Source organism: Kogia breviceps, chromosome 3 (genome assembly GCF_026419965.1).
Source record: "Kogia breviceps isolate mKogBre1 chromosome 3, mKogBre1 haplotype 1, whole genome shotgun sequence".
In the NCBI taxonomy this organism is placed as follows: Eukaryota; Metazoa; Chordata; class Mammalia; order Artiodactyla; family Physeteridae; genus Kogia; species Kogia breviceps.
In genome coordinates, this window is record NC_081312.1 from 102,207,196 (window position 1) to 102,220,547 (window position 13,352).

Below are 13,352 nucleotides of genomic sequence, written 5' to 3' on the forward strand. Positions count from 1 at the left end.
TAAAATAAATTTATTTATTTATTTATTTTTGGCTGTGTTGAGTCTTCATTGCTTTGTGTGGGCTTTCTCTAGTTACGGTGAGCGGGGGCGACTCTTCATTGCAGTGCGTGGGCTTCTCATTGCGGTGGCTTCTCTTGTTGAGGAGCACAGGCTCTAGTTGCGCAGGCTTCAGTAGTTGTGGCTCGCAGGCTCTAGAGCACAGGCTCAGTAGTTGTGGCGCACGGGCTTAGTTGCCCCACAGCATGTGGGATCTTCCCGGGCCAGGGCCTGAAACTGTGTCCCTTGCATTGGCAGGTGGATTCTTTTTTTTTTTTTTTTTTTTTGTGGTACGTGGGCCTCTCACTGTTGTGGCCTCTCCCATTGCAGAGCGCAGGCTATGGACGCGCAGGCTCAGCGGCCATGGCTCACGGGCCCCGCCGCTCCGCGGCCTGTCCGAAACTGTATCGCCTGCATCGGCAGCGGTCTCTCAACCACTGTGCCACCAGGGAAGCCCGGCAGGTGGATTCTTAACCACTGCGCCACCGGGGAAGCCCTAAATCACCTTAAAACTTAGTGGTTCAAAATAACAATGATTTCTTGTTTCTAATGCTTCTGTGGTTTGGCTGGGCTCAGCCTGGCCATTCTGCCCCATATGGCATCAGTTGGGGTCACTCACTCATAGACATTCAGCAGGGAGCTTGACCAGGGCTGGAACACTCAAGATGGTTTCACTCACATGTCTGGTGCCTCAGATGGGGTGGCTGGAATGGCTGGGGGTGCTGGCTGGGCCTGTCTCCACAGGATCTCTAGCCCAAGCTTATTTCTTAAATGGCTTGATCCCAAAAAGATGAAAATGGGGGCTTCAAAGACTCTTAGGGTCTAGGCCCAGAAGTCATACATTATTACCTCCTTTGCATTCTATTGATCAAACTAAGATGCACATCTAGCCCAGATCAAGGTGCAGGAAAATAAATTCCACCTCTTGGTGGAAGGTCTGACATGTATATACAGGCACGGGAGCCATCTCTCTGGACAGTCTACTGTATCAACTAACTCCTGTCATTAAAACACACATATCTGCAGGTCAGTATGGTCCACAGATGTAACTTCTGCTTGAAACTTTTAAGAAATTCACTGGAAATCCTTCATGACCAGGGGCTTTTTATGACAGGAGGTAGGGTGGGGATTAGCAGGAGAAGGATACTGGGCTTTCTCTGGTGTTCATGAAGCCGTTTTTCATTGGAGGAGATGAAGTCAGAAGCTAGGCACTGCCCATGTCTGACTATTATTACTTCCTTCTTATTAACCTACTTTGGGACTACTTCCATCCATGGGCCTGAATCCCAAAGATCCCCAGTTATAACCTGGAGGGAAGAAAGCTAAATGATTGTTAGGATTTCTTTAAATACCCTGGCAGGTACATCCGCTTTTGCCTAAGAAATCATTGCAGGATTTTAATCGAGCCTGTTTTGATTAGGTTAGTACTTTGAAATGCTCACTTAGGATGCTAAGATGCCTCTGTTCCAGTTACCAACTGCGGCCTGACAAATTATCTGAAACTGAGTTGTGTAAAGCAATAATTTGTTATGCTCACAGATTTAGTGCAACAGGAGTTTAGGCAGGGCACAGCGAGGGTGGTTTGTGTCTTTCTTGCCCATGTCTGTGGTTTCAGCTAGAAGACTTATATGAAGGCTGGGGGCCAGAATAATCTGAAAGTTTTCTTACTTGCATGTCTGTTGGTTCTTGCTGGCTGTCAGATGAAAGCCTCAGATCTCCATGTGTGCCTCTTCATGTGGTCTTTCTGCCTAGAGTAGTTTGAGCATCCTCACAGCATGGCGGCTGGATTCCAGGGTGAGCATCCAATGACAGAGAGAGCCAGGCATAAACCATATTGCTTTTTATGACCTAGCCTTGGGTGTCACACAGTGTCACTTCTGCCACGTTCGGTTTACCAAGGAAGTCACTAAGTAAGCCTTTGCCCAGGCTTGTGGGCAAAGGAAGTAGACTCCATTTCTACATGGGGAGTGGCAAAGTTCTGGAAGAGCATGTAGGACTAGAAATATTGCTGTGGCCATTTTTAGAGAATATAATCTGCCATGGCCTTAAAGAGGCATTAATTCAGTGAAACCACCATTGTATCCAAAATCTGCACTCCTCCCTCCTCTGATGTCATCTCCCACCACTCTCCCCTTTACTCATTCCTTTGAAGCCTCACCAGCTCCCTTGCTTTCCCTCAAACACAATGAACACACTTCCATGTCAGGGCCTTTGTACTTGCTGCTCCTTCTGCCTGGAATGCTGTCCCTCTGATATCCCCCTGGTTCTCTCCCTCATATTCTTCAGTCCCTGCCCAAACGTTACCTCTGAGAGGCTTCCCTGACCACCCTAATATAACAAACAAACACATATCCCCCTACTTCAGTCTCTATTCCCTTCTTTGGCTTTATTTTTCTTGGTGACATTTATTGCCTAACATAATTATAGTTTAAAAATTGTTTATGGGCTTCCCTGGTGGCGTAGTGGTTGAGTGTCCGCCTGCCGATGCAGGGGCCACGGGTTCGTGCCCCGGTCCAGGAGGATCCCTCATGCCGCGGAGCGGATGGGCCTGTGAGCCATGGCCACTGAGCCTGTGTGTCCGGAGCCTGTGCTCCGCAACGGGAGAGGCCACGACAGTGAGAGGCCCGCGTACCGCAAAAAAAAAAAAAAGAAAAAAAAAAAATTGTTTATTACCTGTCTCCTCCCACTAGAATGTAGGCTCCATGAGGGCAGGGACTTTGTTTGGTTCTCACCTGCATCTCCAGCACCCAAAACAGTGTCTGATACTCAGAAGGTGGTCAATATTTGTTGAGTGAATGAATGATGGGCTATACTGGGTATGAAAAATCAGCAACTCACCCCCAGGACATGGTCTAAAACAGTGGTTCTTAAAGTGTGATCCAGGGATCTTTGTAGGTCCCTGGATTTTGGTTGGGAAATGGAGGGAGGGAGGATCTGTGGGAGCAAACATTTTTGGGAACACTAAGATATTATTTGCCTTTTTCATTCTTATTCTCTCATGAATGTACAGTGGAATTTTCCAAAGGTTGCATGACATGTGATATTGCAACAAATTAAATGCAGAAGCAGATATAGGACTCCAGCTGTCTTCTATTAAGCCAGACACTAAAGATGTCTTCAGAATTGCAAAACAATGTGCTCTGCTAGTGGGACCTCACCAGAACCTGACCATGCTGGCACCCTGATCTCAGACTTTCCAGTCTCCAAAACTGTGAGAAATAAATCTCTCGTTTAAGCCAAAACAAAACAAAACAAACAAACAAAAACACAATGCCACTCTTCTCACTACTTTTTTAGTGTGTTTGTTTTGGAAAATATAATTTTTTTTTTTTTTTTTAAGTGGTACGCGGGCCTCTCACTGCTGTGGCCTCTCCCGTTGCGGAGCACATGCTCCGGACGCGCAGGCTCAGCGGCCATGGCTCACGGGCCCAGCCGCTCCGCGGCATGTGGGATCTTCCCGGACCGGGGCACGAACCCGTGTCCCCTGCATCGGCAGGCGGATTCTCAACCACTGCGCCACCAGGGAAGCCCAATATAATTGTTTTAAATAAAATTATGTTTTTTATGTTAACATGTAATTTATTATTATTATTTTGAATGGATGAATACATAAATTTTTTAATGTTTTAAGTTATAATACAGTAAATATTGGTAAATAACCCACATTTTAAAAGTTCTATGGGGTTAATTAAAAAAAAAAAAAAACTCCCACAAGGACTCAGAGGCAAAAAATATACAAATCAATTTTCACTGCAAAGTAAAGGAGCTGTTACAGTGGAGGATTACTGGACTGAATGTCAATATTATGACATAGTATGAATGTGTTTTGTGTTTGGTAATTGCAATCATTGTTGCTTTTGTTGTGGTCATCCATTTAGAATGCTTGGTGTTAGTTTATTTATCTCTTGTTAAAATAAAATACAGTGTGTGTGTGTGAAAAAAAAATAAAAAATTTTTAAAAAAATTTTAATTAAAAATAAAATAAAATTCACTGATTAAAAAAAAGTTCTATGGGGTTAATAATTTTTAAGAATGAAAAGTGGTTCTGAGACTAAAATGTTTGAGAGGGTAGGAAGCAGAGAAGCTAAATTGTTTTCCATACTACAGAATTGGGGATTGTGGAGCTGATCATCAACAGTTCCAGAGAGATGAGGGTTGGTAGGAGGCCGAAGGGTCTGGACCCAGGGAAGGGTTGAAGTGTGCAAAGGAGCCAAGCATCACGGTGGCCCATGTACCCATGGAGGAACAAAGCCAGGGCATCAGGATCTGAGTTCAGGAATGACCAAAAATGTTCTAGAGACAGTCAGGTATGTTATTGACTGTTTATTGTTTTGTTTTGTTTTGTTTTTGCGGTATGCGGGCCTCTCACCGTTGTGGCCTCTCCCGTTGCGGAGCACAGGCTCCGGACGCGCAGGCTCAGCGGCCATGGCTCATGGGCCCAACCGCTCCGCGGCATGTGGGACCTTCCCGGACTGGGGCACGAACCTGTGTCCCCTGCATCGGCAGGTGGACTCTCAACCACTGCGCCACCAGGGAAGCCCTGTTTATTGTTTTACTTGATCCAAAAAGATTTAATTTGTTTGGGGGAATATGCATAAAATATTGTTATTTTCATAGTAATTTACATATAATAACAAAAGAGTAAAGCAACAAGATCCTTGAAATCACAAGTGAAAAGCATAACGCTGGTGCAAATTTTCAGTTTCTAAAATTAAAAGCCAAGCAAGGAAAGTAATATATATATTTCTTATTAAATAATGGGTGGCCATAAAATTATCAATTCATGAAAGGAAGGCTGACTTATAGCAAACTAACTCTCAAGAGACTGATGAATAAACCAGACACGAACTGTCAAAGGGTCTGGCAGTCACATCCTCTGACTGATCACACGCCTAAGAAAGGTCCATGGGAGGCCAGGTAATGACCAGAGTTATGACTGATGGCTCTTGAGTCAGAGCAAGGGAGTTTGTCATATGACTTACCAGTTACCCTTCCAATAAATACCTTTTCTCCTCACATTAGCCAGAGTTGGCTTCCTCACATTTACAGCCAAGAACCCTTGGTTGATCAAGGAATCTTCAACACACATGGGATACTTACTGCCTTGGGAGTGGCTGAAATCACCCGGGGATATGAGTTAAACAATAGCTTGAGTGCGCTATGGACAGAGGAATAACAATTTTGCTTTTCCTTTTGGGAGATGTTTGAAGGATAAACAGAAGAAAGAAGAAGTTGAGGGCACTGAAGAAAGAGGATAATTGATAGATAAAAATTCCTGAAGAGGCAGTAAGTGGTGCTGGGAAAACTGGACAGCTACATGTAAAAGAATGAAATTAGAACACTCCCTAACACCATACACAAAAAATGGATTAAAGACCTAAATGTAAGGCCAGACACTATAAAACTCTTAGAGGAAAACATACGCAGAACACTCTATGACATAAATCACAGCAAGATCCTTTTTGACCCACCTCCTAGAGAAATGGAAATTTAAAAAAAATAAACAAATGGAACCTAGTGAAACTTAAAAGCTTTGCACAGCAAAGGAAAACATAAACAAGACAAAAAGACAACCCTCTTAGGGCTTCCCTGGTGGCGCAGTGGTTGAGAGTCCGCCTGCCGATGCAGGGAACACGGGTTCATGCCCCGGTCCGGGAAGATCCCACATGCTGCGGAGCGGCTAGGTCCGTGAGCCATGGCCACTGAGCCTGCGCGTCCGGAGCCTGTGCTCCGCAACGGGAGAGGCCACAACAGTGAGAGGCCCGCATACCACCAAAAAAAAAAAAAAAAAAAAAAAAAAGACAACCCTCAGAATGGGAGAAAATATTTGCAAATGAAGCAAACGACAAAGGATTAATCTCCAAAGTTTACAAGCAGCTCATGCAGCTCAATATCAAAAACACAAACAACCCAATCCAAAAATGGGCAGAAGACCTAAATAGACATTTCTCCAAAGAAGACATACAGATTGCCAACAAACACATGAAAGGATGCTCAACATCACTAATCATCAGAGAAATGCAAATCAAAACTACAATGAGGTATCACCTCATACCAGTCAGAATGGCCATCAAAAAATCTACAAACAGGGCTTCCCTGGTGGCGCAGTGGTTGAGAATCCGCCTGCCGATGCGGGAGACACGGGTTCGTGCCCTGGTCCGGGAGGATCCCGCGTGCCGCGGGGCGGCTGAGCCCGTGAGCCACGGCCGCTGGGCCTGCGCGTCCGGAGCCTGTGCTCCGCAACGGGAGAGGCCACAACGGTGAGAGGCCCGCATACCGCAAAAAAAAAAAAAAAAAAAAAAAAAAAAAAAATCTACAAACAATAAATGCTGGAGAGGCTGTGGAGAAAAGGGACCCCTCTTGCACTGTTGGTGGGAACGTAAATTGATACAGCCACTGTAGAGAACAGTATGGAGGTTCCTTAAAAAACTAAAAATAGAACTACCATACAACCCAGCAATCCCACTACTGGACATATACCCTGAGAAAACCATAATTCAAAAAGAGTCATATACAACAATGTTCATTGCAGCTTTATTTACAATAGCCAGGACATGGAAGCAACCTAAGTGTCCATCGACAGATGAATGGATAAAGAAGATGTTGCACATATATACAATGGAATATTACTCAGCCATAAAAAGAAACAAAATTGAGTTATTTGTAGTGAGGTGGATGGACCTAGAGTCTGTCATACAGAGTGAAGTAAGTCAGAAAGAGAAAAACAAATACTGTGTGCTAACACATATATATGGAATCTAAAAAAAAAAAAAAAAGTTCTGAAGAACCTAGAGGCATGCAGGAATAAAGACGCAGACATGGAGAATGTACTTGACACGGGGTGTGGGAAGGGTAAGCTGGGACGAAAAGAATGGCATGGATATATATACGCTACCAAATGTAAAATAGATAGCTAGTGGGAAGCAGCCACGTAGCACAGGGAGACTAGCTGGGTGCTTTGTGACCACCTAGAGGGGTGGGATAGGGAGGGTGGGAGGGAGACACAAGAGGGAGGAGATATGGGGATATATGTATATGTATAGCTGATTCACTTTGTTATAAAGCAGAAACTAACACACCATTGTAAAGCAATTATACTCCAATAAAGATGTTAAAAAAGAATAAGTTAAAAAAAAAAAAAAGGAAAAAAAATCCCTGAAGAGGAACTTTGCTGGCAGTCCAGTGGTTAAGACTCTGTACTTCCACTGCAGGGGGCACAGGATTGATCCCTGGTCGGGGAACTAAGATCCTGCATGCAGTGAGGCACAGCCAAAATAATAATAATAATAATAATAATAATCCCTGAGGAGTTAAGCAGGGGTGGAAATCAGAGCAAAGTTGGGAGGCTGTCCTTAGCCTGGGAGAAGATGGGGAGACATCTGTCTCAGTCCGTTTGGGCTGCTATAACAAAATACCACATACTTGGTAGCTTGTAAACAATAAATATTTATTTCTCACTGTTTCGGAGGTTGGAAGTCCAAGGTCAGGATGCACTCACGGTGGGGTGAGTGTCTTCTTTGGGGATGTAGACTTCTTGTTGTATCATCACATGGTGGAAGGGGCTAGGGAGCTCTTTGGGGGTCTCTTATAAGAACATGAATCCCTAGTTTCTTCTCAAAGACCTCACCTTCTAATACCATCATATTAGGGGGTCAGGATTCAATATACGAATTTGGAGGGGGCACAAATATTCAGCCTATAGCAACATCTCTTCCTTTGAGACAAGTAGGAAGGAGGGACAGATATAGGGGCATGTTAACTTTTCCCCCAAAAGAGTTGAGGTTACCTGCTGAGACTAAATGGAGTGGGCACTATTGGGAGGAATTATCCCCAATGGGCTTTTGCAACGTCCACATTCAAGGACATCAGCTGATAGGAGTTTATTGAAAGGATACCCATGAATCATTGATTCATTCCAAATATGTATGGGGTCTCTGTTATGTGACAGGCACTGATGTAGGTGCTGGAGATACGGCAGTGAACAACACAAGAACAGTACTTGCTCAGTGAAGCTCACATTCTAGTGAAATAAAAATAGCCACTACCAAATGTAAATTAGATAGCTAGTGGGAAGCAGCTGCATAGCACAGGGAAATCACCTCTGTGCTTTGTGACCACCTAGAGGGGTGGGATAGGGAGGGTGGGAGGGAGGGTGATGCAAGAGGGAAGAGATATGGGAACATATGTATATCTATAACTGATTCACTTTGTTGTAAAGCAGAAACTAACACACCATTGTAAAACAGTTATACTCCAATAAAGGTGTTAAAAAAAAATAACCCAGTAGATGTGCTCATCACCACCTCCATGGCTCTGAATTGTCAGATGAACTGAACTCCTGATTGCCTCTGCAGTCAGCACACAGAACGAAGCCCATGGCCCCCTGAATATGCCCAGTTAGTGCCCACCAAGTGTGGCAGACAATGCTGGTACCCTCCTCAGTATCCATTCTCCCCGTCTTCCTTACTAATACAACCCTGGTTTTATTGGCAGAGGCAATAATGCCCAGTTAAAAAGTTAAAATGTGCCACACAGTCACTTCCTTGCCAAACAGGAGTGACTATGTAACAGTTCAGGACAATGAGAGATAAATGGAAATTATTGGGTAGGGCTTCATGGAAAGCTCATTAAATGGGGGAGCAGACTCAGCTAGCATGCGGCCCTTTGCCCTTCCTCCTTCCAGCTGCCTGCAATGCAGCCATGGTGGCTGCAGTTGAGAAGCCATCTCAAAAGTCTGAGGAAAAGGCCAAGAGATTTGCAGAGATTTTTACCCTGAATCATTTTTTTAAATTGAAGCATAGTTGATTTATAGTGTTGTGTTCATTTCTGAACAGAAAAGTGATTCAGTTATACGTATATACATTCTTTTTTTTTTTTTTTCTGCACCGTGCAGCTTGAGGATCTCTGTTCCCCAATCAGGGACTGAACCCAGGCCACGGCTGTGAAAGTATGGAGTCTTAACCACTAGGCCATCAGGGAACTCCCTATACATTCTTTTTTATCTTCTTTTCCATTTCCATTATGGTTTATACAGGATATTGAATATAGTTCCCTGTGCTATATAGTAAGACCCTGTTGTTTATCCATTCTATATATACTAGTTTGCATCTGCTAATCCCAAACTCCCCCTCCATCCCTTGCCCACCCCCCTACCCCTTGGCAACCACAAGTCTGTTCTCTATGTCTGTAAGTCTGTTTCTGTTTCATAGATAAGTTCATTTGTGTCATATTTTAGATTTCACATATAAGTGATATCATATGGTATTTGTCTTCTGACTTACTTCACTTAGTATGATAACCATCCATGTTGCTGCAAATGGCACTATTTCGTTCCTTTTTATGGTTGAGTAGTATTGCATTGCATATATGTACCACATCTTTATCCATTCATCTGTTGAAGGACATTTAGGTTGTTTCCATGTCTTGGCTATTGTAAATAGTGCTGCTATGAACATAGGGGTGCATGTATTTTGAATTATGGTTTTGTCTGGATGTATGCCCAGTAGTGGAATTGCTGGATCATATGGCAACTCCATTTTTAGTTTTTTTGAGGAACCTCCATACTGTTTTCCATAATGACTACATCAACTTAAGTTCCCACCAACAGTGTAGGAGGGTTCCCTTCTCTATACACCCTCTCCAGCATTTGTTATTTGTAGACTTTTTAATAATAGCCATTCTGATCAGTGTGAGGTGGTATCTAATTGTAGTTTTGATTTGCATTTCTCTAGTAATTAGCAATGTTGAACATCTTTTCATGTGCCTTTTGGCGATCTATATGTCTTCTTTGGAGAAATGTCTATTTAGGTCTTCTGCCCATTATTGATTGGGTTATTTTGTTGTTGTTGTTGTTGAGATGTATGAGATGTTTGTATATTTCAGAAATTAATCCTTTGTCAGGGATTTGCATCATTTGCAAATATTTTCTCCTATTCCATAGGTTGTTTTTTCATTTTGTTTATGGTTTCCTTTGCTATGCAAAAGCTTGTAAGTTTGATTAGGTTCCATTTTAAAAATATATTTATTTATTTATTTTTATTTTGGCTGTGCTGGGTTGTAGTTGCAGCATGCAGGATCTTCATTGTGGCATACGGGATCTTCACTGTGGCATGTGGGATCCTTAGTTGCGGAATGTGGGATCTTTTAATCGCAGCATGCAAACTCTTAGTTGTGACATGCATGTGGGATCTAGTTCCTGGGCCCCCTGCATTGGGAGCGTGGAGTCTTACTCACTGGACCACCAGGGAAGTCCCCTCATTTTTTTATTTTTTTGCTTTTATTTCTGTTGCCTTGGGAGACTGACCTAAGAAAACTCTGGTATGATTTATGTCAGGGAATGTTTTGCCTGTGATCTCTTCTAGGAATTTTATGGTGTCATGTCTTATATTTAAGTCTTTAAGCTATTTTGAGTTTATTTTTGTGAATGGTGTGAGGGTGTGTTCTAACTTCATTGATTTGCATGCAGCTGTCCAACTTTCCCAACACCACTTGACAAAGAGACTGTCTTTTTCCCATTGTATATTCTTGCCTCCTTTGTCTAAGATTAATTGACTGTAGTTGTGAGGGTTTATTTCTGGGCTCTCTATTCTGTTCCATTGATACATATGTCTGTTTTTGTGCCAGTACCATACTGTTTTGATTACTGTAGCTTTGTGGTATTGTCTGAAGTCTGGGAGGATTATGCCTCCTGCTTTGTTCTTTTTCCTCAGGATTGCTTTGGCAATTATGGGTCTTTTATGGTTCCATATAAATCTTAGGATTATTTGTTCTAGTTCTGTGAAAAATGTCATGGGTAATTTGATAGAGATCACATTAAATCTGTAGATTGTTTTGGGTAGTATGGCCATTTCAACAATATTAATTCTTCCAATCCAAGAGCAATCAATTTCCTTTATTAATGTTTTATAGTTCTCAGCATATAAGTCTTTCAACTCCTTGGTCAGGTCTAGTACTAAGTATTTTAATTTTTTTGGATGTGATTTTAAAAGTGATTGGGTTTTTTTTTACATTCCCTTTCTGATATTTCATTGTTAGTATAAAGAAATGCAAATGATTTCTGTATGTTAATCTTAAATCCAAAAAAAAAAAAATCTTGAATCCTCCTACCTTGCTGAATTTGTTTATCAGTTCTAGTAGTTTTTGTGTGGAGTCTTTAGGGTTTTCTGTATATGATATCATGTCATCTGCATATAATGACAATTTTACCTCTTATCTTCCAATTTGGATACATTTTAATTCTTTTTCTTGTCTGATAGCTATGGCTAGGACTTCCAATACTATGTTGAATAGAAGTGGTGAGAGTGGGCATCCTTATCTTGTTCCAGATTTTAGCGGGAAGGCTTTTAGCTTTTCACCATTGAGTATTATATTGGTTGTGGGTTTGTCATAAATAGTTTTTATTACATTGAGATATGCTCCCCCTATATCCACTTTGTCTACCCTGAATCTTTATTTTGGCGGGGGTACACCACACAGCATTCAGGACCTTAGTTCCCTGACCAGGTATTGAACCTGTGTCCAGTGCAGTGGAAGCATAGAGTCCTAACCACTGAACCTCTGGGGAATTCTACCCTGAATCTTAAAGTCACCAAGCCAACTCACTTATTCTTGCACTTCTCATTATGTGAGAAAAAGACTTATCTTGTTTAAGCCACTGTTATTTGAGTTTTCTGTTACATGTAGCCAAGCTAAATCCATACATGATACACCAAGAATCATCTGTGTTTGTGGCCATGAGAATGGCTTCTCACATCTTTCATGATGGAGCGCAACTGACCAAGGGACCCAGCTGCTGCTTTCTGAAATCCATCACTGCATTTGTTACAAAGCCAAATTTCCCCTGGGCTGCTTCTGGTTAATGAATGAGCACAGATGGGATATTAAAGCAGGCCCACTCCTGGGAAAAGGTGGATGATGGGTGGCTTTTGCTGGAGGACTCCCCAGTGGCATTGCTGAACTTTCCTGCACTGCAGTCTAGAATGCTTCCACCCACCTTCCTTCCTTCCCTCTCTCCTTCACTCAGGCTCAGACTTGTAGCATGGTCTGATGGTTCTCCTAGGCTCACCTGGCTCCCTCTTCATTTTCTCTAACAAATCATTTCCCCTAAAAAATATCTTGGCTATTTAATCCCATCTTGGTGTCAGCTTCTCTGGGAATTGAGACTAACACATCCCCAAACCTGTTTATGCCTTTTATACACATTATTGTAAACACATAATTTAATAAAGTGTAACTAAACCAAAGAAATATGAGTATAAAAGGGAAGTGAGTTATTATTTCTATGAAAACTAACTTTACTGCTTTGGAAACTTTTGGAAAAGATAGTCATTTTTTTAAAAAGCTGTTCACAAAAAGACAAATACTATATGATTCCACTTATATGAGGTATTTAAAGTAATCAAATTCATTTTGGTTTTGAAAGTAGAATGGTGGTTACCAAGGGCTGAGGCAGAGGGAGAAATGGGGAATTGTTGTTTAATGGGTAAAAAGTTTCAGTTTTGCAAGATGAATTTTTCTTTGTACAACAATGTGAATATACTTAACACTGAATACTTAAAAATGTTTAACATGATAAATTATTTTTTATTTTTTTATTGAAGTATAGTTGATTTACAATGTTGTGTTAGTAAATTTTTTTAATTGAGTGAAAAATTCTTTAAATTCTACAGTGCTTTACAATTTTCAAAAGTTTCACACATAATTTAAGATGGTAAATTTTATCTTGTGTGGGTTTTTTTTTTTACCACAATGAAAAATAAATTTAAAAAATAGCTTTTGAGTTTGGCTTGGGGAAACCACTGTAAAAGATTTGGGAAACTATAAAAACTCAAGAGTCTGCACTCAAATTGCTTTGCAATTGTCCTAAAACTCTTATGCATGTTATAGAATCTGGAAGTCTAGACAATTTGTTATGGGTATGTTCTACAAGAAATGAGGAATTCCAATCAGCAGATCCATATTTTTTAAAATGCCTTAGCATTATATCAAAAGATTGGCAAGTTAATACATATTTATATGTTTTAAGTTAAAACATGTCCAAATACATATCATTTTTTATGATACTCCTTTTAAGCTGACTTTTTTGTTGAATTGACCAACTTCTGGTTTCAATTGCATCAGATAAGAGGGATTCTACTGAAATAATGATAGTAAATGTGAATTGCTTTATTGCACAATTATTATGTGCCCAGGGTGAAAGCCTTGAGTATAGCTACAGGAGAAGGATGAGCAGAGAAGGGAGGACGTTTCAGGCATCAGGAGGAAGCTGATAAACAGGGCTCAGGGACTAATGTCCTTCAAGATTGAAGGACCTGTTT